This window comes from Crocodylus siamensis, chromosome 1 (genome assembly GCF_052110815.1).
Source record: "Crocodylus siamensis isolate JL-2025a chromosome 1, ASM5211081v1, whole genome shotgun sequence".
Classification (NCBI taxonomy): domain Eukaryota; kingdom Metazoa; phylum Chordata; order Crocodylia; family Crocodylidae; genus Crocodylus; species Crocodylus siamensis.
In genome coordinates, this window is record NC_143395.1 from 282330180 (window position 1) to 282357065 (window position 26886).

General features: G+C 40.2%; 1 protein-coding gene across 3 annotated transcripts in view; it reads right to left on the bottom strand.

Moving 5' to 3' along the window:
• TBL1X (transducin beta like 1 X-linked) overlaps window positions 1-26886 on the bottom strand; it is a 317070-nt gene that overhangs the window by 149891 nt on the left and 140293 nt on the right. For all 3 annotated transcript variants that reach the window (XM_090064019.1, XM_090064010.1, XM_090064027.1), the window contains one exon: window positions 6193-6300. The gene's annotated coding sequence lies outside the window, so the exon portion shown is untranslated. The remainder of the gene's footprint in view (window positions 1-6192; window positions 6301-26886) is intronic.

Sequence of the window (26886 nt, forward strand, 5' to 3'; positions counted from 1 at the left end):
TAGGGTCAAGAAACCTATGAAAAAGTTGGAGAGCTGCAGTACAAGAAATCACATGGACAGTAGACAAGACTAGTAATGGGACTTATTTTATTTATACAGGGGATCTGAAGATGACCTTTGACTTTTGGCCTAAATGTTTTCATCGGGGGCCATGATGTGTAACAGGTGGGGGGAGGGGAGGAATGTCCAGACCTCTGCCCATGTTGTGAATTACAACATAACAACATGGTAAGAGTCTTTCAGTGGGGTAGGGGATGTGGGCCTTGAAGTACCAGGGAGAAGAAATCAAATTATAAGTAGCAACCTATTTCTGGAAGCCAAACAAACCTCAGAAAAATGAGAAGATATTTCTCAGTCTGCTTAACTCAGACAAAAGGCTGTGGATTTTAGATTCTCTCTTAGTGGTTCAGGTAAGCTGCTATCATGTAATTGTCTGCCACGACTTGTATTCCTTTTTGCTTGCTAAGAAAGACCTCTTCAAGCTTTGGTTCTAGAAAGTTATGTGAAGTTTTATTAGAATTATTTCCCTTATGTCATATTCTCATTCAACAGCATGGACTCTTGCCCATCTTAAGAACAATCCACTGTAAAACTGGATAGACAAATCCCTTTTTAGATATTAGTCTTTGTAATACTATGTAAATGGAGATCCAGAAAAGTATATTATAAATTCAAATCATGTTTTCCCAAGAAGAGGAATGTAGAAGGAACTTCCCCAGAAATCCCTCTTGTCCCAAGAGTTTGTAAAATTAGAGGATACTGGAGTGGAACCCGTGGTTCCATCTCAGTTATAAAGCTGAAGATTTTGGTTTTGTGAAACATCTGGTCATGTGCAACGGGAGAAGCAGCAATACAAACATGCTGGGCCACATCATGCAGTTGGGCAGGCTGTTTCTTTCAGACAAGACTAGCTGGAGTATTAAAACTAAAAATGTAAGGAGAAGATACTAAGGACGAAAATGTAGTATACACCCAAACTCAGTAGGATGCAAATAAACTGAGCCTATGTGGTATACAATGTAAAGTATACCACAAGAGGAACAGAAGACTCTTATGTATAAAAAATTATATTTGCCATTACTATAACCTACATGACTGTAATCTTCCCAAGCTGAGGAAAAACATAAATAAAATTAATCAGGAGGAAAATTTTAGACAGAAAAATGTGAAAAAAATTGGAGTTCTTTAAAAGAATTAGATGGCTAACAGATACAATTCCACAATAAAGAAAGAAGATAGGTTTGGCTAAAAGTCCATTTTGGTTCAGTGGTGAAGTGAAGACTGTAACTCAAAATAAAAAACAATATATTACAAGTGGAGAAAAGGAAAGATAGAAACTATTATTGGAAGCTTGGAGATGCAGAAAAGGCTGGCAAGGGCAATAAGAAAGTTTTATATTATATTAGAAGCCAAAGGAATCCCAGTGCAGACAGAGCCCAGTTAAAATGACTAAGATCAATGGGTAAAAGGGAGATTGGTTCAATAAATATTCCTGCCCCGTATTTGGGAAGAAGTAGAATAATTCCTTTATATTACATGAGAGGTGCATCTGCATGAGACATGTAATGTGCAGAAGGCCAAGTCTACTGTGCATTAGCAGGGTTGGCAAAAACCATGCTAATGTGAACTAGACTTAGTCTAATGATTATTAACATCACTTAAAAATCATTCATATGTGCTAATGTGTAATAACGCCGACTATGGCGCATTAATAAACGTGTAGACTGGAAGCTTGCTAATTTTTTTAACAATGTGCAAAGAAGGCAAACATGACCTGGGTAATTATATATTGCTTAGCCTGATATAAATCCCAAACAGTGTAATAGAAAAGCTGATTAACTAGTTAATAAAAGCAACTGAGGAGCTATAACACATCTATACTTTTTGTATGGCATTTAACTTGGTACCACATTACGTGCTGATTAAAGAAAAGGTATTGTGTAGTATCGATAAAGTACATATTAAATGGATTAAGAGCAGACTGACAGATTTCAAAAGTAGTTGTCAATGTGGAATTAATACTTAATGGGGATGTTTCCATGGGCTTCCATAAGGATCTGTATCTCAATACAAATATATATATATCACGTATCTTAATATAAATATAAAATCAGCGTTGATAAAATTTGTTGATGACACTATGATTGGTGAAGTGGTAAATAACAGTGTAGTTATAAAGAGCAGTCCAAATCCTTTAGAACACAAAAGCATTTGAATGAAGCACATTTTGGTACTGCCAAACTCAAAGTTGTACACCTAAGAATAAATAATGCAGGGACTGGGATGACATTGTGAAGGCCAGTGACCCCAAATGGGATTTAAGTATTATAGTACACAAGCAACTCAACATAAGCTCCAGTCAATACTATGGCAAAGAGAGCTAATACTATCCCGGGTTCTATAAACACAGGAGAGGCATCTAGAAGCAGAAGTGACTGTATTTGTCTATACAGGTAGACAAGGTTCTCTGGGTGAATCTGATATCTTTTATTATACCAACACGGCTACGACCTACACCCCTATCTCTCTATATGACATTAATGGGACTGACACTGGAATACAGCATGCAATTCTAGTTTTCACATTTCAAAAAAGGAAGTTAAAAAATGAGTTTCATTTTTATGGCACAGCCATATAAATGATTAGAAGGATTGATAAAATACCTTAGAGTGAGAAATTTGAAGAGCCCAATCTATTTGGCTTATCAAAAAGAAGATTGAGAAGTGAATTGATTACAGTGATTACAGAAGATTTCCCATTATCTTCATGGGAAAAAACACAAGGTAATGAAGGGCTTGCTAATCTAAGAGAGAAGGGCATAACAAAAACCAATAGCTAGAAACTCAAGCCAAACAAATCAATATGAGAAACTGGGGACACATTTTTAACATATATGCAATTAACCATTGGAACAAAGTAACAAGGAAAGTAAAGGACTCTAAATGTTGAGCTTTTCTAATCATAGCTGAATGCCAAATACAAAATTATACACATAGGGAATATAGGAGACATTCTTTTGCCAAAAGGTGACTTGAGGTTTAGTTAACCACAAATTATTGGCTTAGTAGAAGTAACTGGTCAGAATTAAATGCCTGGGATGTACAAAAGAACTGATCAGGTGATGTACAAGTTTTGTCTGACATTAAGTTCTATGGGCATTTTTACATGTGTTCCCAACACAGCACTAGGCACTTTTAATTAGTGAGTTACACTAATTAAAAGCACCCAGGTGTTAGATATATCAGTGGCACAGTGAGTACCTATGCTGAGAAAATAGTGGTAGGGTGCTTTGAACTAAAGCACATTGACCTTGTTTTATTTCAAAGTGCACCACCACCATTTTCTCAGCACAGAGACACGCTGCACCACTGATACACATGTTGCTCAAGGTTGCCAAAGCGATCAATTCACATGCTCCAGCAGCTCCGATGTACTGGATTTCTAACGCATTGGAGCGGGCTCCCTGCATGGGTGTAAGCACCCAATGACATTATGATGAAAAACAGAACAGTACAAAATATGGGACACAGAAACTTACAAGGTAATAACAGACACTGAGGGAGAACAAGACTTCCTGCATATATGTCGATGTGTGGCTATCTGGCACCTCATCAGTGGAATAGAATATGAATAGTATATTCAGTAGGGCTGTGTGAAGCTTTGTTTACTGATTCAACTTGGAGGAGATTCGGCCCAATTTGGCGGCTGAATTCCTGAATCCAAATTGAATCAGGAGACCCATTAATCTCTCCTAATCTCTTCTGAAACATATGTATTAAGAAATCAAGAATCACCTCTTTCAGGAGGTGGATGTCACCATCCTTAAGCCAAATGTGAATCTCTCTATAAAGCGTGGCATGCTGGCTCTTTTCTGAGCAATGGTGACAGGAGAAAGAATAATTTGGAAATAGGAGGGGTATGAAAGAAAGCTGTAAAAAAGCCCTGTAAAGTAACCCTCAACAAAATGTTGCCTGGATGCCAGAGATCCTGAGGTGGCAATGATGATGTTATAAAGGGATCAGAAGTTGCCAGTGTTAAAAACAGTACTCCATGATAAAACACTCATGAGGTAGCTAATCCTCAATTTTTGTAAAAAACGGCAAGTTGTTTAGTTTGAGATGAAAATCTGCTCTGGAGGCTTTGTTCTTCCCCTGTATTCAAATCATGCAGGTATTTTTCCCAGGAAAATCTTCAAGGCCTTGACCTACATATTCAATGCATACATGTGGTATATCTGGGAGAGCTATATGTCTTCTCCAACAACTCAAAGTTACAACAAAAGTGTCCTTCAAGCTCTATTTAGATAACTCTGGATCCAACAGGTTGTTGCATAAAAGACTATAGAAAGCATCATGTCAACATTCTGATACCATATACATCAACAGGCAATGTCACTTGAAAGCATATGCACAGAAATAAAAACAATTCAGCAAATTAGTCAATGCAGGTGTCCCAGAGGCATGACCATAGGGGAACTAAAGACCCTCCCCACAGGGGATACACACCCCAGGAGAAAACCCCCCAGAAGCAAAAACCACTTACCTGCTACAGGATGCCAGACACAGGACGAACAAAGAATCAAACCCATGTGATTCATTAGCCATGCTTACATCCAGCTGGTGCTGGTGGGTGACATCAGAAGCAATCACCAGCCGGCAAAGATAAAAAGGAATGCTGGGGGAGAAACGAGGAGAGCAGGAGAAGCAGCCAAGGCTGCAGAGGCTCTCCACATCAGTGCCAGCCAGTGTTGGCTAGAAAACGGAGGTCCCGCTTGGGAAGAGGCACCGAAGGTGAAAGAGACTCCCCATGCCAGCGGCAGGCTGCCCCGGAGTGAGGAGGCACATTCCGCTTGGGAAAAGGCATCCCAAGTGGCAGCAAACAAAATTCAACCTCATGCCGGTCATGAGCAACACTGGCATCCAGGGGAAAACCTTGCTCCTAAAGGAGTCACAGGAGTCTCGGAGTTACCGCAGGTGCAATGCCAAGGAAAAAGGCTAACCCAGAGGAGAACAGAAGATACCCTCAGCAAAGAAAAAGCACGGAGCATCGCCGGGAGATGCCACCTGGCTCAAGTTATAGGGCTGAGAGAAGGAAAGGGCGGCTTAGCCTGATCAATCCTCCTCTATCCACCCTCTTTCTTTTTTTTCTTTAAGTCTCTTATCTCTCTTTAGTGCCTGCTAGTCAGGTTATAGTCACTTGTGTTGTTTTTGTTTTTGTTTGTGTTGCTTCTTGGTTATTCAGGGCTTAGGTCCACTTTGAGGGGATCCAACCAACATCCCAACACCGGGGTGCTCACGAGGCTTAGCAAGCAGCTGGCAAAGGCAAGACTGATAGAGAGAAGAGGTGAATCCGGCAGGCCTGTAGCCCACTAGCAGAGACAAAGATAGTGACCAGTACCAGAGAAGGTGTGAAGACTGAAGATCATGTGAGCTGGAGGAGTGGCTGCAATAAGATCAGGTGGCCCGCTGTAGGTTGGCATAAGGAAGGGGTATAGGAGAGGTGGAGCCCCACAAATACCTGCAGGGAGGAGCGACCGACTCCGAGGGACCTTCAATAGAAGACCCCTCCACTGAAGATACACTCAGAGTAATGGCAGGCACTCAGGGGCCTTCTTCAGGGTGTTTGAGGTCTCTCTCAGTGGTCACATGAACCCTCACCATCCCTACCAACAGGCGCTTGAGCTAAGGCAGCTCATGAGTGGGTAATCGAAGCCAGGCAGATACAGCAGGTTCTAGCCTATTACAAAGAACTAGAAAGTAGTAACAGGTGTATAAAAACTTTGCAAAAAAACTCTAAACTGCATGTTTGGGGTTAGGCTCCTTTAGCTGTAAAGAAGGACCTCCTATAGTAGTTCACGATAACATAAAATCCTCTTTATGAGTAATAGAGCACTACTTGGCTTTTGTACCTTGTATTTTTCACAAAGAACAATTTATAAAAAGTTTTAAAAACAACCCAGAATATTTACAGACACTTTATCAAATACTATAGAAAGGGTGGAACTCCCCTAGCCTTGAATGATGATGAATGTGAAATTCTGGCCACAGGCCTTGGTGTAAAACATGCAGAAGCTATTATGTTATGTTTCAGTGGTTATAAGGACTTTGGCCAGCAAATAAAAATCTGAAAGGCAAGAGGATGGGAGAATCATGTTTCCAAGGTAAGACCATTTTGGGGATTACTTTGTCTTACCTGTTTGTGAGATCTTTGAGCTGTTGAATGCTGCTTGTCGCAGGCTGCTGTCAAGAGTCTGGGGGTTTGAGTTACCATGGAGATCACCACATCCAACAGTTAGGAGGTCTGAAATGAGAAGCAAAATGACCCAATTAAATATGGTTGCATGGCCTCATCAGAAAAGGAGCAGCTGTCCATTTTCCTCTTTGACTTCTCCAGTTCATCAATCACTTTTAATACCTAGTAAGGCGAGAGGCTTAGCAAAAGATCTGGTAGAAAAATTATAAAGGTAAGACCAAGATCCAAAGACTCATGCTATTCAATCTGTGTTCAGATTAGTTACAGCTCAAGACTTTAAAAGGTGCCTTGATGAAAACTAGACTGTGCCCAAAATTCTTCATTCATTGAACATTTGTACCTGTTTTCATGTGACAAACTAACAACTCATTTAGATCAGGGGTTTTCAACCTTTTTGGATCAGTGTACTCCTGGTTGCCAGACACAGAGCAGTGTGCCCCTGGCAGCCGGACGCAGAGCTGGGGGGGGAGGGAGGGAGGTGGCACACAGCTGAATATGGAGTGGCAGTAGCTGCTGCATATGAGCTTCCCCTGCCTCCCACATCTAGCCAGGCAGGTGGCACCTGTGTGTCAGTGTGGGACCATGTGTGGCAGTATTCCATCCCCTCCCAACCAATGCATACCTTCTAGGGCCTTCTCAAGTAGCCCCTGATCTATAGAGTCCAGGTTTGCATTTGAACACAATACTCAAGATTCAGTTCACAGTACAATAACGTGAGATTTAAACTTAATGGTCCACCTAAACCTAGATTGCCTAGCAGGCTAGCACAGTTAAGCCACCCAAGTCTCTACAGTCACACAGGGAGTCTATACACATGCAGCAAGGCTACTCCAACATGCTGTAATTACAGCACATTACAGCAGACCCGACTAATTAAATCTGCAGGAATGTGGTAATTACTGTGCTGAAGCAGACTCCAGTGTCACATGTATCAGTGACCTCGCACTGAAAAATGGAGACGGGGAGCTTTAACTAAAGCTCATTCAATGCCATTTTTTCAGTGCTGATATACATAATACTCAAGGTACTTTAATTAGCATGGCTGTCTGACTAAAGTGCCCTGTCTTCCCCACTCTCCAAGCATGCGTATAAATGCACACAAGGCCTAGACACATATGGCTCCTCAGCCCAAATGACCAGGTACCCATTTACAGCTGGGTTTCTATAATAAAATACTAAAAAGTATTCAGTGGAAACCAATTTTCTTAATTAAAAATATTCTTCCACACTGTCTTCTAATATGATTATGCAAGGGCCAAGAAATGGAGAATTAAGCCTTCTATATTGTTCCAATGGTCTTTGATATGAAAAAAAAAAGATGCATTGAGTGAAAGTCAACACTATTTCTACTCGGCATCTATGATCCCACTTATCTCTCAAACAGTAAAAGGATTAAATTTATTTCATATTATATCATATTATATATGTTAAGGTTGTTTCTCCCCTAGTTTCCTCTTATGAAAGTTCAAATGGTACTGTGTTTAAGACCTCTATGAATTGTGATGTTAATAATGTACAGTGTGGTACTCTAAATAGGAATTTGAAGGATTTTATTATTATAATGTTTCTTTCCATGCTTTTTTGGCACATTGGAAGAATGTTATATATTGAAATTATTAATACAAAGTAAACCTGTACCTTCTTTATTTATTATTTCCATACAACAAAAGCTAAGTTACACTGTTTCTGGTCTAGAGACAATAATAGGACAACTGACTGATACACATTCTATCCCTCTGCAGGGATATTTGATTTTTAACTCGTCTTGTCCCCTCCACCTCCCACCAAAAACTCCCAAAACAAAACCAAACAAAAATAGACAAAGGCTCGTGCTGAACTTGAATACTTTTAAATATTGTGTGGTTACATATTTAATAGCTTATATTCTAATTATACTCATAAATTTGTCAGACTATGTTTTCTAACAAAAGTTGGTTCACTGTATCATTACTAGCTTTTATCAATAGCTTTCTTTAAATACTATTAGCAAAGTGATAGGCCATTTAAAAGCCATTCATTTTTTCATTTGTGCCATGTAAGAGCAATCTTCCATGTTGCTGGGCTACTATCCCTGGCCCACCTCCAGGGCAGTTGGATCCCTAGGCCCTCAGCTCTTTGACGTTCCTTGTGGTGGGCCCTTTGGCCCTTTTACCCATCTGGTCCTGGCCCCACCATTGCCCAGCTGGGGGAGATGTCATACAGGTTTGTGAGTCCATGGCCTCACACTCTTCCTCTGGGGTCCACCTTCCAGACCCTCCAAAGAGGAGTAAGCCACCCGGTTGTGGGGGCTAGGGGTTAAGGTGCCCCAACCCACCTTTCACCGGGGTGGTAACTGGCCTGGCACTTCCTGGGAGCTCCCATGCCACTGAGAGCCCCACCAGGCCACCCACTCCCAGCAGGGTACAGTTTTAGGTCGTACCCAGGACCAGGAGCCTCCTGACCATCCCCTACAGCTCCTCCCTTACCTCCTGATGATACTGGCAGCCCTGTAGCCAGCCAATATTGTTGTCTGGCATCCCAGCAATGAAATGCCATGTTTATTTGGGCAGCCCTGAATCTAAAATGGCTGCCCTCATCAGGCACCTGCCGGCTGCTGCCTTCTGGCACCTTAAAGTGGCAGGCACAAACAGTGCCCTGCCACAGCGAGACTAGGATTTATTTATCTGAGCAGGTGAAGAGAATGAGCCAACTGGGAAAATGAGTCAATGTTTGGTAAGGGCCAGAAATGGGATAGGAACAAGTTGCAGGTAATGGGACAAAAGAAGTCAAGTTGGAAGAAACAGAGAGAAAAATCTGTGTCCACCAAATTATGCTTTCCTCTACAAAGAGCCCGAGAAATGTGAGTCTTACCATTCCCATACCATATTAAATAACTGATCATGGAGTAAGCACCTACCATTCAGTGCACTAAAGGGGGCAGAAGCACAGTGGAAAAATAGACTTTGTGCACATACCTAAAGACTGTGTCATAATGCAAATTATGCATTCTTAACTTTGGCTCCACCCTCTGATGTGGTTTGTTGTCTGTAATTATTATTTAGGGAAACTGACTTCACAAAGGGAGGCTCCCATAGACGTCAACTGAGGTGTGTTTCACTGGATTAGAGTCTAAGATTCAGGTTATAGGCAACATTTAGGGAAAAATGGGAAAAAATAGAGCTTGTGCTGTAATACGTGGTCAGTCTAGTACACTTTGGTCTTAGCACAAATGATCTTTGGCATCCAAAGGCAGAAGCATATTCATTTTTAAACTGATGTGAAAGCAGGTAGAACAGTCATAATTCAAAAATAGTTAACAGAAGGCCAGAGAACTTCATTTATCTTCAGCTCTGCAAACACCTTTTGCACCCAGGTTCTGCAAAAGCACTTGTTGAGTATGCTACTCAAGCACATAGGGTGTTTATAGATGTGCACTGGGAGTGAGGAACGCTTTAATTAGAGCGGTTCCAAAAGCCACTCTAATTAAAGTGCCTGGAGTATCATGTGTATCAGTATTCCTGCGCTGAAAAAATGGCAGCAGGGGTGCTTTAACTAAAGCTCATCAAACAAGTTTTAGTTAAAACACGACTGCCATCATTTTTCAGTGCAGGGACGCTGATACATGTGATTCTGGAGTCTACTGGAGTGCAATAATTACCACGTAATTACAGCCTGTTGGAGCACCTTCACTGCACATGTATAGGCACCCAGACTGATAATTTCACCACAGGCAAAGCAAAAGTGTTAGGAGTTTGCAATAGAGAAAATATTTGATGCATAGTTTACTTTGTGAAAATAAAATATGCTTCATCTAATTTGATGTTGCAAAAAGTGCAACTGCAACCCTCGAGGAATAGTGAGCAAGAAAGGTTTAAAACCCCACCAAAACCTCTGTATATGACTTTGGTGAGACTGAGCATGAGCTACTACTACATTCTGTTCTGATCTCCTCACTTTAAAAAGAACGTTGAACAGTGTATAGCAAGCAAACACAGAAAATATTAGAAGGCTGAAGAAACTGTCTTAGAGGAAGATATTGGAAGAGCTTGATAGCAGGTACAGATGGGCTCCTTAATCAAGTGGAGAAGTACAAGCAAAGACCCAATATCTAGAAAGTGAACCCAGACAAATTCAAATAAAAAAATAAATCACATGCTTAACTGGTAGGGTATTTAGCCAGTGGAACAAACTAACAAAGATAGCTACTCCATTTCTTGATGACTTCACATCAATACATGATGCTGTCCTAGAAGATATGCTTCAGCCAAAATACCAGTTATACTTTAGTAATGGTGTCTGCTGACTTTAAACTACATGAATGTGAACATTTCTTATGGACTGAAATTATAGTCTATTCTTATGGCGAAGGCACTAACAAGATATCAATTCTGGACTCCAGAGGCCACATCTGGAGTACTGCATCCAGTTTTGGATCCTCCCACTACAGAAGGTAGACAAACTGGAGAGAGTCCAGGGGAACTCTGACCATCTGAAAGGCCTATGTTCATCTGCCATGTGAACTTGACTTTCTGATCAGATGCTAACAATCTGGATGGGGCAATGGAAATGGTTAGGGGGCTGGGACACATGACTTACTAAGAGAGGGTAAGGGAACTGATCTTATTTATTCTGGAGAAGAGAAGCCTGAGGGGGGATTTGATAGCAGCTGTCAACTACCTGAAGGCTGGTTCCAAAGGGGATGGAGCTAGACCATTCTTAGTGGTGGCAGACGACAAAACAAGGAGCAATTGTCTCAAGTTGCAGCAAAGGAAGTTTAGGTCAGATATTAGAAAAAATATTCTCACTAGGAGGGTAGTAAAGTACTGTAACAGGCTACCCAGGGAGGTGGTGAAATCTCCATCCTTGGAGGTTTTGAAGACCTGGGTAGATGGCTGGGATTATATAGTTGTGGGCTGTCCCACTTTAAGCAGGGGTTGGCCTGAGGTCCCTTCTAGCCCTAATTTTCTATGATTCTATGACTGCCACAGATGTTCTGTGAGATATTGAGTAAATCACTTAATCTGTGTTCTATATATTTTCTTACACAAGACTAATCACTATAATATCTGGACCCTTTCCAGTAGTGCATTTAAGTAATGTGACTAACATATGTGGCATGTATTTTGTCTTTTTCTTAAAGAACAGATGTGTTCCATGGAGTATTTGTTTATAGACTATCAAACATACAACCCTTCTCCCCAATATTCCATACTGATATTAGAGAATGTAAGCTTTTATCTAACTCATCACGTGTCATAGTTCCCAACAAGGAACATAGTATAAAACAAGGAATAATAAAACATCATTTCTTTCCCACCCTTTGTCAGTTTTATCTAAACAGATGGTAAATCCTTTGAAGTAGGGAATCTTTCTTAGTAAGTACATCTTCAGACTCCAATCTTACTAGGTATCTCAGTACTACTGTAGTACAAATAGTAAACTAATACTAGTTGGTACACTAACCACCTATCTTACATATAAACAACCATTCTTTCTCATATCTCCTCATACTGGCATCTTCTCTTTAAAAATTAATGTAAGTACATGAAAGTTAGACTTTGCTACTTATATGCTAACGTAACAGTAGCTTAAAAGTTTTTCTTCTCTTTTCCTATTTAAAGGTAGGCATCTTGTATATCATTATTATGCCCTGTGCTGCATGTACTCCATCTAAAACGAATGCGTTTAAACAGCTATAAAAACAGAGGTTTTAATGCACCTTGAAATTCTCTTTATTATATATCTGTTGCCCATAGTCTGAAGTTAGATGTTACACTGCTACTCAAAATGTGGAAATCAGCCACCATAAACTGCATGAACCACACATGCCTGTCAACCAGCACAGTTCCCAAATTTCAAATTATGTGCATAATATAATACGGCTGGATCATGGAAAAAGCAACTGCAACAATAAAAAAAGCTCCAGGGATAATATATTGTTCACACTGAAGTCACTAGCAACATTATTTGGATTTAAGTGATGCCAGAATTTAATTCAGGAACTCTAATCTTTAACTGAAAAGAAGGACATGATTCTCAATAAAGAATCACTGCCTATAAATACTTCATGCAGAAGTTGCTGTGAAGACATTTTATTTCCTGTGGGTTTTCTTTTCCATTCTGTGGCCTTTGTAAAGATAAAAGACAGTCCATTATGTTCAAAAAACTTTGGGGGAGGGGATTTTTGTAAAGGGATCAGTGTCACAGGCTTAAGTCTAGTTTATATGCCAAAGTTTTACAAAGTTCATTATAACTGAAAATTCATTATTTGCCTGGCCAGCTGAAAGGCCTATCTGCTTCTGCCATCTGAACTTGACTTTCTGATCTAAGGCTAACAGTCTGGATGTGGCTGAGCAACAGATCTCTGTTTGTGCCAAATTTTGGGGCAAGCCTTTGATCTAGTAACCAATAAAGTTAAACTCATTCACTCCAGGTTTGAGTTTTGGCAGTACCTTTCTTGCAGAGAGATGAAAGATTCGTACGCTTATCACTATACCAGCGATTCTTAACCACGATGCTTCAGCACACTAGGGTGACATGAGATCCTTTAAGGGTGCTTCACAATATTAGCACTGTTAGGTGTGGAAAAACCTATACAGGACTCACAAGATAAACCCAGAGATTTCAGCCGGGAATCCAGAGCGTCAAAAACATTCTGACCTGCTATGGTCTGAGTTCTTTGCCACAAAAGAATTGCTTTATTATTCTTCTACAGTCAAGAAATGAGTGAGTTGGCACTTTCTGGGGGGTGTCTTGAGTCTAAAAATATTGAAAACCACTGTACTATACTTCTGCCTTTAGTCTCCCTTTTCACCTTGCCTACCATATTTTAGGCATCAGAAGACAGATTTACAAAAGGCATTCATACATACTTAATAATGCAAATTGGTAATTAGTAGGATTTACAAAAACACTCAAACAGGTTAGGTGTTTAGCTCCCAGTTTAAAAAGTAATGAGAATTAGACACCTAACCCTCTATAGTAATTTGGTAAATCCCAAGAGGCTCCTATCAACATCTCTATATGCCTAAATTTATTTATAAATGTGGTATTATGTTTAAACACAATTCCAAATTCAATTCCAGCCAAACAATCTTCAAGTGGCTAGGCAAAGCAGGCCAGCTATCAGTTTTGCTGGAATTCTGTACAATTCTAGAATTTAAGTACAATTCCTGAACAGCATTCCATAAGCTGTTGTATTAATTGGGGCACTCCTTCTACAACTGGATTTACTAAGTAAACCATCTTACTTGTAAGCTGCAGAAGCATCTCAGAGGGATTTAACTTTCAGCCTCTAGAAAAGAAGCACAGTCTACCTAATACATGAGATGAATGTTCTGTTTTCTTTCAAAATGATAAACAGCTTTAATATTTTCAAACAATCCCTGGGGGATAACCTATAATCCTTGTACAAAAACCAGAATATATGGTGAAATGTAGCATACCATCAATAAACATGCCAGAACCCTGCAAAATAAAAACCAAGATATCTTGTCTGAAAGATGTTTTTAAAATATGTGAAGCAATTTCTAAAAAGTATATAAATCAAAAAGACAAAATCTGCCGGCATCTGCAGTGTTTCGAAAAGTAAGTTAGATTTTTTAATTTCTTTTAATATTTTACATGCAATCACATGGGTCCCACTAAAATGCAATTGCCTCTGGGACTCAGGCAGTAACAAACATGCATATGCGGTCCAGTGTACAACAGCAACATCCAGAGGAATTTTTAATGTTTCTGTTAACAAATTCCATCACAGTAAAGTCCAGTTTTCAGTTGATTTATCCTACGACCATGAAAATCAGACTTAATCATCCCTTAAGCACTTGATTTACTCGTATTTTTTTTGGTCCATGTACTACACGGGTATACATGTTCTTGTCACCTGAGCAATCTATACATTAAATCATGCATTTGTAAATGTTTAAAAGGTCAATTTGACTAAAAGTAGCACTATTGAGACATATTCTATGTCACATCCATGGAAGAAGATGACAAAAAGTAGTCAGATTCAGCTAGAAATCATAAAAATCAACTTTGAGCCAAAGGTTCATTCGAGCATGAGTGGATGCAATTTTCCTTTTCTAGAAGATGTTAATAGGCAAAACAGTATCAACAAAACCCACAAAAATAAACAAAAACTCAACAAAACCAAAATATGCAGCCTCAATATCACATTGAATTTATCAGTCCCTTTTTATATATAGCTGGCAGAATTATTTGTTATGATCCATGAGACCAAAAAAAGGGAAAAATCTGGTGCTACTGTGTTTTGCAAAGTCCACAGAAAAATGCCAAGAAACCAGACTTGCATAGGTATGGGTGCATCTAACTTTGAAACCTTTGTTTTCATGGGAACTTTTCCTCCCTTTTTCTTGAACACCTTCTCTAAAAGCCAAGGAAAGCCTGTGAAATTATAAGCTTCAGTATCCATAGCATTGTCATATTTTGTGCAATTCATTCATGAGATTTACTTTTTCATTTAAATAATATCTATGCAAAAGGCATAAAAAGAACATTATTTAAAAAAAGAGAAAGACATAAAATATCAACCCACACCCACCAACTAATCCCACCTCATGCAAGGGCCTGAGAGAAATGGATGACCCCTGTGCACTGCTTTACTACCCTCCCCCAAACTAATGGAAGTGGAGATGGCAATGATTGCGTTAAATCACTTTAGATTTAGGTTTCGTTAGATCCATGCATTTGTGTTTGTCGATAAGCCTTTTGGACTGTGTCATCCTAGAAGCAGTAAGCCTCAGAATGCCCACTGAGATCCTTGCACCTTCCCCTTGCCTACGTGCATCCAGATGAGCATAGATGTTTATTTCCTTGGGAACAGGTAGAGGCAGTACACCTTGCACTGTGTCCCCGGGGAATGTCTGTGCCACACGCGCTTTGATGTGGGGCAGGTTACCCTGGGTGGGGTAGGGGAGGCTGTAGCCAGCATTGGGCTGGGCCCAGCAGCCTCATCTGGTGTCCTGGGGGCCTTTCAGGGCTGCAGCAGCAGTGATTCTGGCCAACAGCCGCAGTGTGGCTCTGGGTGGCCTGGCTCCACTTTTAAGAGGTGTGCGCTGCCCATGTGTACGTTACTCTGCTTTTTTCCCCATGGGTTTTATTGATCCCTGAATACCCAGGTGTCAAAAAAATCTACTGAAAAAATGTGGAACAGCACACACACAGGCAGCGCTCCCCGCAACACGGAGAACATCTAAATGTGCCGTATATGGTGCCCCAGACATGCTTGCGGTGCCACATAATGCACAGCCATGCTCATCCGGACATGGCCCAGATGTTCAACTGAAGGCAAGAACTTTTGGCATGCATAACTCTTTTGCATCAGCCCCTGAGTAGTCCAATCAGATGGATCTCATTTCCCAGATACTCGGGACACAAAACAGATGGAACTGTGAGATCAGTGTAACTAATGTGAATTTCACTTGAAAGCAAAAGGTAACCAAGACAGCCATGTGAAAACACATTTAAAATACTCCTCGTAGATAATGCTGAGAAGCAAGGGGCAGTTGTATTTTGCCTTGCTGTACTTTTCAAGATGTCTTACAAGGTAACAAAGAGCACACACTAAAGAAATATAATCCTGAAGTTGCAAAGCATTGGATAACTGATTGCAAGGTCAGGTTTTGAAATAATTGAATGCAATCAACTTACTCGATACAGATAAGGTGGGCACTTCGGACAGCTGATACCCACTAGGGATGTGGGAGTAGTTAGACCCTCACTGGCCGTTATAACTTTGGCTTCTCTGGAGCTTAACTTGTTTTGTTTTGATGCCCATCACGCTAAACTGCTTTATATGGACAGCAACTAATGAAGTTAATCAACATTTTCCTTCATATGTAGTAATTGTATAAAACACTACAGACCAGTAGCTGCTGAATCAGGAAATGGATCAGAAGACAACTAAAATGTCTTTTCAGGTATTGATTCCTTCTCTCTATTTCATGTCAGCTTCCTAGAATCCGTCCAGCACAAGCATGAAAGGGTAATGAGTTTCTGAACACACACTCTAATGGTGCACACTGCATCAAAGCTTTCCGTAATTGCCTGGATGCTGCTTCCCAGCAGTACTAAACAACTTAAATATAATTAGCTGGAAGCCCTATGGACTACATTTCCCCACTGGAACACCTCTTACACTAATCCATTTATCAGGCTGACAGATGACTGAATCATTGGTACTGTGGGTCCCATTCTATTAATATTTCTCAAGTCAAAATGTCAGCTTGCTACTAATACTGTAGAGTTTTAAGGAATATTTGCATTATTTGGGTGAGAAAAAACAAACATTTAATACACTCATCTCATCAGTAACACTGAATAATTATATCTGACTGACTAGCCAGATATACACAAATAATGAAGTTACAGTACTGAAAAATGTGTATCTAATACATGTGCTATAGAACAGTATGACGCTAAAATAGTACATGAACTATCAGAAATGTTTCAAAGGCTTAAAACTGCTGGAAATTTTCCTGTGGATCAAGAGATATTCTCTTGGGCTAGGGACAGACATTCAAAAAGCCTGAGCCTGAATTGATTCAATGTTGCAGGTTAGTCTAACCTGTAAAGCTTGAACTGATTGAAGTGGATAGACATTCCCTTTCATTCCAGAAATGCAGGCACAAGCCTGCAGTGACTCAGGCTAGAAGTCGGGGGGCTCTAGAGTAGCCCTCCCTTGGCTTCACGGTGCTGAGCTGAGGGTGCGCATGGCCAGGCCACAACAGGATGCTCTGATTAGCCCAGCAGGAAATTGATAACAGTATTTATCACCCCTAACTCAGCGTATATCACCCCATTAAGAAAACAACAGGGGACATACCAGCTACCTGTTGATTCTGCCTTTGTCACAGCACAGACCATAGCCAGGATGTGGTCTGCTAGCTAATGAACAGACACCTCTCTACAAGGCAGAAGGGAGAGGGGAATTCCTGCTTAGCAGGTAGTGGGGAGGGGAAGGGAGGGAGCAGCCTACAAATCCGAGTTGCAGCCAGGGAGCAGAGGGGCAGGGTCAGCTCTGCTGTGGAGCTAGGATGGCCATCATAGAGGGCATTCCAGTTTTCTGCTACTCTGAAGAGAAAAATAGAGGACATAAAGGCATTGGGTTTCATATCAGAAGAGGACAGAGGACAACTGGACTGTCATCTATGGTGGCCACCCTATGTAGAGGAGAGAGCCCCACCCAGCTCAGAGAGCATGCTGGGATGCTGGGGTGTCTGGTTTAACTTAAACCAGCAAGGGGTCTGGGACAGACATTGCATAAGTCAGTTTGACCCAAATCAGTTATGTCTGATACTACATTTAACCAGGTTTATCTCAAACTGGTTTCAGCCATTTTCAAACTGGTTTATGTGCAATGAACATCTGTTCTCTTACAGGTTTAAACTAGTTTCTTATCACTTAAACTGGTTTGTGCGTAATGTCCATCCCTAGCCTTGGGCATCCATCCTAAAGACAGTTCTAATACTGCTCACAATCAGAGATGTCTTTTACAATTAACTGCTCTTTTACAATTTTACAAATAAAATAAAGCAAGGGAACTCAGGAACACCCCAACAATGAATAAGAATGAACCTTATGGTTGTAACAGCATGCTGAAGGAGAACTGCTGTTTTATAAGACTACACATTTTCAAGTAGCAATTGCTGGATGCTTTTAGTTTGGTCCTTGGACAGAAAGGTATAATGGAACAGAGTGGACTGTTGGTTTGTTACCCTTTCTGTGTAGGGAGGCTTTATCCTTCAGTCAGATCCCCACTGGTGGACCTCTGCATGAATGGGACACTGTGGGGATTGTAGCCATCTTCCCATAAGAATCAAATTGTAGGTTTAGAGTCCTTGTCTACAAAAACCATGAAGTATCAATAGATAAATCAGAAATATTTATCCCTAATTGCTTTCATACCATCACTTTTAAAGAATAGACTTTCCTTGATTTAAAAATAAAATCCTTCAAAATGACAGCATGTTTAGATGTTTTGTAACTGGGGCATGGGACCAAAAATGATATTAAAGTTCATAATGGCTAGCAGAGAATGAGAAGGTTTAAAGTGTTTCCCTTACACTAAATTCATTGTATTTTGGACAACAACACCGACTTAGAATAGTCCAAGAGCAGATACTGTCCTAGCACTGCTTTATTTTTGTTCCTTGAAATGTTTGATAGGGGAAAGAAGATGCTGCCCTGTAATGAAATAAGAAACAACTCATTACGCTACTCTTCCATCAGAGCATACGTTGTGCTTATTTTGAAGCAGAATTTCAACAGTTAGTTATTAAGAAAAAAAGCAACCCGGGTGAAAGTAAAATTATTTCATTTTCTTTTCTTTTTTTTTTAAGAGGAAAGTTTCAAGGCAATCACTGGATGTTTAAAATATTTGAATTTTGACTGCAGGTCAACAGGAAAATAAGAGCAGGCATGACACTCAAAAAAGAAATCTATGGCTGGTTTGGATTCTGCTTCTTTCAGCAAGAGACAATATAGATGTTATCTTCAGAGTTAAGCACTGTAATACATTCAAAAGCTTAGTAAGAAATTTTATGTAATCCAGGTCAACATCAGCTGAATTCCTTTGTAAACACAGATTTGCCTAGCTGAGCTAGCTAGCTAATAATATGCAAAGAAGCACCACTTAACCTTAAACAAGAAACTGGAATATAGCAAAAAGTTAAAATTTACACATCTGTCTCTCTTCGTGCATCTACAAAGCATCTCATTTTTGTTTTTGGAAAGAAATATGTCTATTTAGGTTCAATTATTCTTTAAAAAAGTTCAACCAGGATGCTATATATTTAGATACTTAACAAGGAAAAATGTCACCAAAACACAATTCTTCAGACAGGACATTGCAAATGATTTGATTTCTGAATGCACTCATAAAAAAGACAAGGGGCACCTATACATGTGACAGAGTTCTGCTCCAGCACGTGCATTAGCACATGTCAAAGCAGACTCTCAATTAATCAAGTCAGCTGTGAGGCTGCTGGAGCATGCTAATTAGCGCTGTCCAGCAGCCTCCATGTCATGTGTATTCAGGGTCCCATGTTTCAAAATGGCGGTGGGGGTGCTTTAACTACAGCTCATTGAACTACAGCTCAGTTAAAGTGCCCTCACTGCCATTTTGAAATGCAGGGACACTGAATGCATGTATCGCTGCAGATGCTTCATTTAGAGTGGCTCCCAGAGGAGCGCTCAGGGCACCTTAATTAAACCACCCCCTCTTTACCCCAGAACACATGTATAGATTCCCGAGAATATCAAACAAGTGATAAAACGTGTCTCAAAGAACACTCTGAGAAAGTAAGTAGTAAGTGACATCTATTATGAACTACATTTCGGTTTGTGCCATGGAATGACAAGGAAATTATATTTCAAATAAATAAATGAACCACAGGTGCTCAGCCTATTTAAAGGACTGTTAACTGTTTAAAATATGTAGAAGGGTGTTATATACCAAGCAGCTGTTGGGTATGAACAGGGTGTGAATCCAGCAGCATAAATTTCAATTTCACTTCTTCTCTCCACGCACTCCCTTCTTCCCTTGTCAAGCTGGAAAACTAATTCCAGGCATGATAGCCAACCAATTGCCCTATGGCATGAGTGAACCCTGAATCACATTCACCTGCCCTTCACCCATGTAAAACATTTTTTTACCTCCACAATGAAACAGACACTGGCATGAGTGATTATTTTTCAGTGAAACTATGTTCTCTTCCAGTCCTCTTTCCAAATACACCTTAAACCAGAAGTGGCCAACCTGTGGCATAGGTAGCCTGTGCGTGTGTGGTACATGGAAGATCAGGGAGGGACAGGCAGCACAGCAGTAGATAGGGAAGGAAGCAGAAAACAAGGCAGCAAATAGGGAAGGAAGCATGGAAAGAAATCAGAAATCAGAATAGCATATCAGGCAGGGAGTAGAACAAATTGGAGGGGAAAGGGAACAGGATGGCACTGGGGAAGTAAGGGGCTAATTTGTGACACACCTGCCAAAAAAGATGGCCTCCTCTGCCTTAAAAGAGACCGGCCTGCAACTTAAGAGTAAATGGCATGACCCAATTTGAGACATAGCCTGAAATATTAAAGAGTAAATGTCTTCACCTGCAATTAATTTTAACAAGCAAATCATGATCACCTACTTAAAGAAGTGGGACACTGTCTGGGTCCATGCAGCGTAATATCATTTTCTTTTAAACGCAGTAGGAGGAAGCTTACTATAAAATCACTAAAGCTTCATTCCCTATGTCCTTCTTCTGAGTGAAGACCATTATTTTCTTCTTGAGATAAAAGAAATATTTTCAGGATACTGTAAAAATAGACCACTGACTTTTATTTTAAACTATTGGAAAAATGGCAGCAGTTTTACAGTTAAAGAACTACAAGTAAAGTCCTTTAAAAAAACTGAAAACAGGACAGAAATAAGGAATAAGGAGGAATTATCTATAAATAAAACCTGCTGTCTATGTCACACAATACTTACACTACAGCTGAAGGGATGGAGCACGCTAAGTAGAAACACGCTGTAAATATTGTACGTCTTGATAATTGCTAATGGCACATCAACAAAATATTAATATGAAAATAGAATATATTTTCTATTTTCTAACTCAAAACTAAATGTTTACATGTTTCTCTCGCTTTATGCTGTACATCAGTTCCTGGAAAATGGTGCATAACTTGAATTTGCATAAAGGGAACCCACTTTACAATGTAACAAATAGGGATACATTCCAAGACTTCTACTGTACTGACCCCCAGGCCCACGTCTATCACTTTTACAAGACAATTTTGGAACTCACCAACAGCAGACAGTACACACAAGCACAGGGCACTGGCATAATGGGGATGGCAACTACAGAAACACATGTTGCAGACAATGAGCAAGGAGCACAGATCCACACAGGAGATTATATTTTGGTGCATGTCACTCCCACAATTCACCACATAAAGCAGCTGACTGTGGGCTTCCACCACACCAATCACATAAGAATGAATTTACCTCACATATAACAGATTTTTGGTATAAAAAGGGTCATTGCATAAGAGCGAATTCGCACATACAGAACTCGTGTAAAGCAAGGAAAACCTGTATCTGGAGAGAAGCAAGGTTTTTTGGGGGAGTGATATCTTTTATTGGACTAACTTGCATGGCTGGAAAGTTTGACAAACTTTCAAATGCAATATATTCTTCATCAGGTCGCCATCACCTGATGAAAAATATCTTGCATTGTTGCAACCCCCGTCCTCCCCACCAGCATGCTGGGTTGTATTAATAGGAATGTCACTTGCAAATCAAGGGAAAAGATTCTTCCACCCTATTCAGCACTGGCGAAGCCTCATCTGAAGTACTATGTTGAATTTTGGACCCCATACTTTAACAAGGATGTGGATAGACTGGAAAGAGTCCCGCACAGATCAACAAAAATAATTAGGGGCCATGGAGGCAAGACTTATGAGGGCAAGCTGAAAGAGCTATGGTTATTTAGTTTGGAGAAGAGAAATCCTCTGGGAGGGGGATGGAGATGGATTTGGTAACAATTTTAAAATACCTGATGAGCAACTATAAAGAAGACGGAAATGGGCTTTTGTTTGTGGCCACAGGGGACAAGGCTAGAAGCAATGGCTTCAAGCTTTAGCAGAGGAAAATTAGGTTGGAAATTAGAAGGTACTTTCTGACTATGAGGATGGTCAAACACTGAGACAGGCTGAAACACATATTCCTGTAGTAACTGTTATTTCTGAGAAACCTGAATGTTTCAAACAGTTCATCTTAAAAATCACAAAAATGTGGGGGTTATGAGAACTGACAAAGTTTTAAGACACAGAGTGGAAGAAACTGGGTGCATATACACAAGATGGTTTACTGCACAGCAGACTAATTTGTTGCACAGTAAAGCATCACCATCTACACATGTAAAGCAATTGCAGTGCAGCAGACTAATTTACTATGGTGCTGGAGAGTCCCATCAGATACAAGTGGTATCCAGCAGCACAGTAAATTACTTTGCTTAAATGCATGTATAGACAGTGACACTGGAATTAGTTTATGAATCTCTCATTTATGAAACTTACAATTCAATCAGCTATTAGGTAAAAGTACCAAAAAGCCCTGCTGAAGCACATGAGCTATGAGCTATACCAGGGACAGGCAATTATTTTGGGTGGAGGGCTGCTTAGTGAGTTTTGGGAAGCCATCGAGGGCCACATGACAGGGAGCTGGGGGCAGATAAATATCCATTTTCAAAACTTTTTAGGGGCCTCACAGGCCAAATAGAATGGCCTGGCAGGCTGCACCTGGCCCATGGGCTGCATTTTGCTCACCCCTGAGCTATACAGATGCTGGGGAGCTGGGTCAAACTGACACAATTCCTCTTCTGAGCACATCCTGCATTTTGTGGGAGTATACCACACTCAAAGTAAAGCACTGTTTTGGTTTTTTCCCCCCACATCTTTAAGCAGCCTATATTTGTAGATATAGATGCCCTTGAAGCACTACAAACTGTATGTGGACAGAAGTGTATTCCACCTGTAGCACTACAAAAATTGAACAAGCTCTACAGAAATGTTCCTGTCAGAAATAGGAACTTCTCTGTAGCACTGCATTTTGTAGTGCCACATGTTCAATTGCCCCCTGCAGGGGGTCTCTTGCTCCCCCATCCCAGAGGGCTCTGCTTTCCATCCCTCTCAAAGGGAGGAGGAAGGCAGAGCAGCATGCTCCTTGACAGTCCACCAGAGTAGTACAGCAGTCCAGCTCACCATGGTTGCAAGGACCACTTCTGCCATAGTGGAAACATCAGCCCAAGAGGCCAGTGAGAACCTGCTGCTGATGCTGTGGGAGCAGTACTGGCAGTACCTGGGGCTCCTCAAGCTGTCAATCACAGCTGTCAGATGGCATCTTTTGATTTAAAGATGTCAACACAGTATCTTTTTGATTCAAGGCAGAATATTTTAGCATTTTTGTGTCATCTTGGTTCCTCTCACCATATTAACAGAAGTTACTGATGACTTCTGTTAGAACAGGACTCGCACATAGTGTTAATGACAAATAAAAGGATAATTGAGAGACTTTAGCAGGCACGTTCGACATGCAGAGGAGCTTGGGGGGCTGAGCTCCCCCATAATAGATGATAGCCCCCCCCACAAAAGCCCCTCCATAAGAGACAAGAGCCCCCAGCCCACTCTGTGCCTTTCTAAGCAGCTTAGGCAGTGGCAGCAGCTCCTTCTGGCTTCCAGCTGCCATTGCTGCAGACCCCCCCAAAAGTCTGAGTGTAAGTTGAACCCTGGTGGGCATTAAAACACATCTAGTTTAATTTTTTTTTTTTTTTACATTTTTACATAAAAGCTATACTTTTATGAGTGATTACCAAGGATCCAGGTTTTCTCTGATATAAAAACATCCCAATTTTTGGATTAAAAGAAGTAACTTACAATCCACATTTTTCTGTGATTATAATGAAATATCACACACACACACACACACACATTTCATTTTAATTATGAAAAATGTGGATTTTGGGTTACTTTTTTAATCCAAATATTGGGGATTTTTTTTTTTTTTGGTCAGGACCCCTGGTGATTACATTATTAGTCATTAAGCAATCCAGGAGGCTTGGAACAAAGGCACCAAAAATTAAATATCATCATTATGGTGGTATTGGGAATATTAACTGAGAACCTTATTATACTTGCTTGGTTCATAAACTTATTGAGGCAAGGACACTTTTTTTGTTGTGTATTTGTACAGTTCTTACCAAAATACCCTGATCTATGACTCAGGATGCTAGACATGAATTCAATATGAACCAGTACCATGGCGACAGAAATGAGTGTTTTTATGACAATAATATCAGTGTTTTAATATCTATGATGGAAGAGATGAAAAGAGACCGATTAACATTATGGCTGACAATAAAAACAATAAAAGAACAATGAATTTGAATTAAGTTTGTCCTTAATTCACCTTACTATTGCACCGCCAGTTATTATAGCACATATGGCATGTAACACCTCCCACTGTTTGGAGACCCACTAAAGGTGAACCATATGTTTTGCAACACCTAGACACAGCAGGGCAAGAGAAAGAAATCTCTGCAGTCTTAAGTCAGGATTGTTTTGATTTCACTGCTCTGTGTCCCCCAACTTTATTTATTTTAATGAAGGATTTCACAATTTAATTTATTTGGGCTAAACCTACAGAAAGAAAAATACAGATACCGAGATATAGAAGGATAGTGCTAGGAAAATCTCCTGTTCTGTTTGTATAACACTAAACAAATATATTTTAAACAGCTTAGCATCAAAACAGCATTCTCAGCATAAAACATTGTCATCACTAGCCATGAGCTAGTCTCTAACTTTCAGCTGGCAAGCTTCTCATTTAAGGAGTTATCAAAACCAGCTACTTAGACAAGGCAGCAAAATAAAATAAAATGCTAGATAATTCTTAAATATTTCACATTTTTCATGTAGTGTAAGAGTTTGTTTGCATGGGAAGTCCAAGTGCTGCATGTCACAGCAAATCAATAAACTTTTTTCAGGCTTACAATTCTAGACCCTTATGCAATAAATATATCCCTCACAAGGAGTGAGTTGTTATCAACAGACTCTTTGTACATTAACACAACTCATACTTTAAATTTAATCTAATATTTAAAATGCATGCAGTGCTATATCTTAGGTTGGCCTGTTTTGGGAGCTTAGACAAAGCAGTGATGAGCTATTGTGCTAGTGCAGTTCCTATAAGGATTCTATTTGCCAACCCATATTTTTACACAACTAACCATTATTTCTAGGCTACTATTTTCCACCCCTCACATTTTTAAATCACAAGTACAAACAAGGGAACAATACTAACGCAAATGATAAATGATAAATAACATCCTTTCCTTTCCTTTTTTGCATCGTGACAAGGTATTTAGCAAAATTAGCAGGTTCGTTGGAACCTGACATGGCCACTCCATGAGTACTTCTGTTATGGCCTGAGAAATAACTAAAATGAACAATGCATGTTGATGAATGTCAAGGGGCATTAACTTTTGACCAAATCCTAGCAAAATAAATACAGTGTTCTGAAGTAGACCATATCACAGGAATGACTGTGAAAGCTTTATCAATAATAAGCAGTGCTTATATATCTTTTCAGAAATACTGTGCCATATATATATAGTTAGTAGTAGTATTCACAGTTCAGACATGGAGATGCTGCATCATAGGGTATGCTGTAATTTGCAGAGTTAACTTGGGAGATGGGCACTTGAGTGAGAACAATCACATGGCAAAGCCATACCAGGGTTCATCATTCACTGACAATTCTTAGACCTGTAGTAAACTGAACCAGCAAACTGTAGGAGAATTTGTCTATCTTTGTGAATATATTGGGGGAATTATGGGAAGCCACTGAAGGGCAAACTAGAGTTTGAGCATATCGATCTGCATCCTAACCACTAAGTACATGTTTTAACTTAACTTATGGATATATATAAACCAGCTGTCTGCAATTAAACCCCCTACCAAACTTGGGTCCCAAGTTTTTGTGTGAGGACAGCCAGATTAGGAGAAACACCACGATACGAGCCTAGGGACGCACAACCAAAATGTCCCTTATATAAAGGCATACAAGTAAGTCAAAGACAGAACTAGAACAAACCCCCAGGAGTTCCCAGCTTTCAGCAGTGGTACCAATTCACACTGCCTTTCCTATTATATATTTCTAGGTATTCTAGTCTTATAATGCCCTGACTTTCCTCTTACCCTTGAAAGTGTGTGCTTTACTATATGAAGATTTTATAGATTTCTAGCCATTCTAATTTTAAAAGTATGAATAAACTTACTGAGTTTGTACAGTTGTACACATTGAGCATTTAGGATACTTTTGAAAATTCCTACATCTAAAAGGCAGCGAAGCACAAACATGCAACAGGTTTCTCTGACATGTTGCTTTTCCTAAATGAAAAAAGGAAAAGAACCCCCAAAATACACCTTTGTGACAGACTATGTTTCTGTTGTAATATTTATGGTTTAAATGTATTCATGTTGTTATAATGTAGTGTACCTCAGTTTCCCTAACTAGGTTGTACTAGGGCAAAGAAGGGGTTAAGAGAGACTGAAGTCAGAATTGCCTTGCCTGTGTGACACTTTACATTCAAGAACAACATAAACATCCTTTAAAGGTGACATCTGGGAGGTGCAAGGGAAGAGGTATCAAACTGTGGAGAGAGAAGCCTGGAAGAGACGGGTTTGGCAGGAGAATAGGAAAGAGAACAGCTAAGCTAACTTGGAGTGCTGTGCTGTGCTGACTAGACAGGGGAGGAAGGGATTGCTGAACTCTTTCCAGGAGAGGAAAGACTGCTGCACTGCAATTGCCCAGTGAATCCCTCTGCTGAAGATGAGCTGCCTGCTTTGCTGATCAGGGCGCATTCCCTTCCCCTCTGGAAAGCTGAAGTCCCTTTCTCAGGAGCTGAACTAGAAGGTAGTTCCCAGAGGGAAGGTCAAGGGTCTCAGAGATGAAAGGAGACAAGGGCTCACCCCACTCCTGAAGCTGTACTTGGGCTGGCTTCAAGGGGATCCTCAGAGGGACGAGACAAGGCTGGGAATCCGGAGCAAGCACTCCCTTGGAGGAATCAGTGACAATCCGAA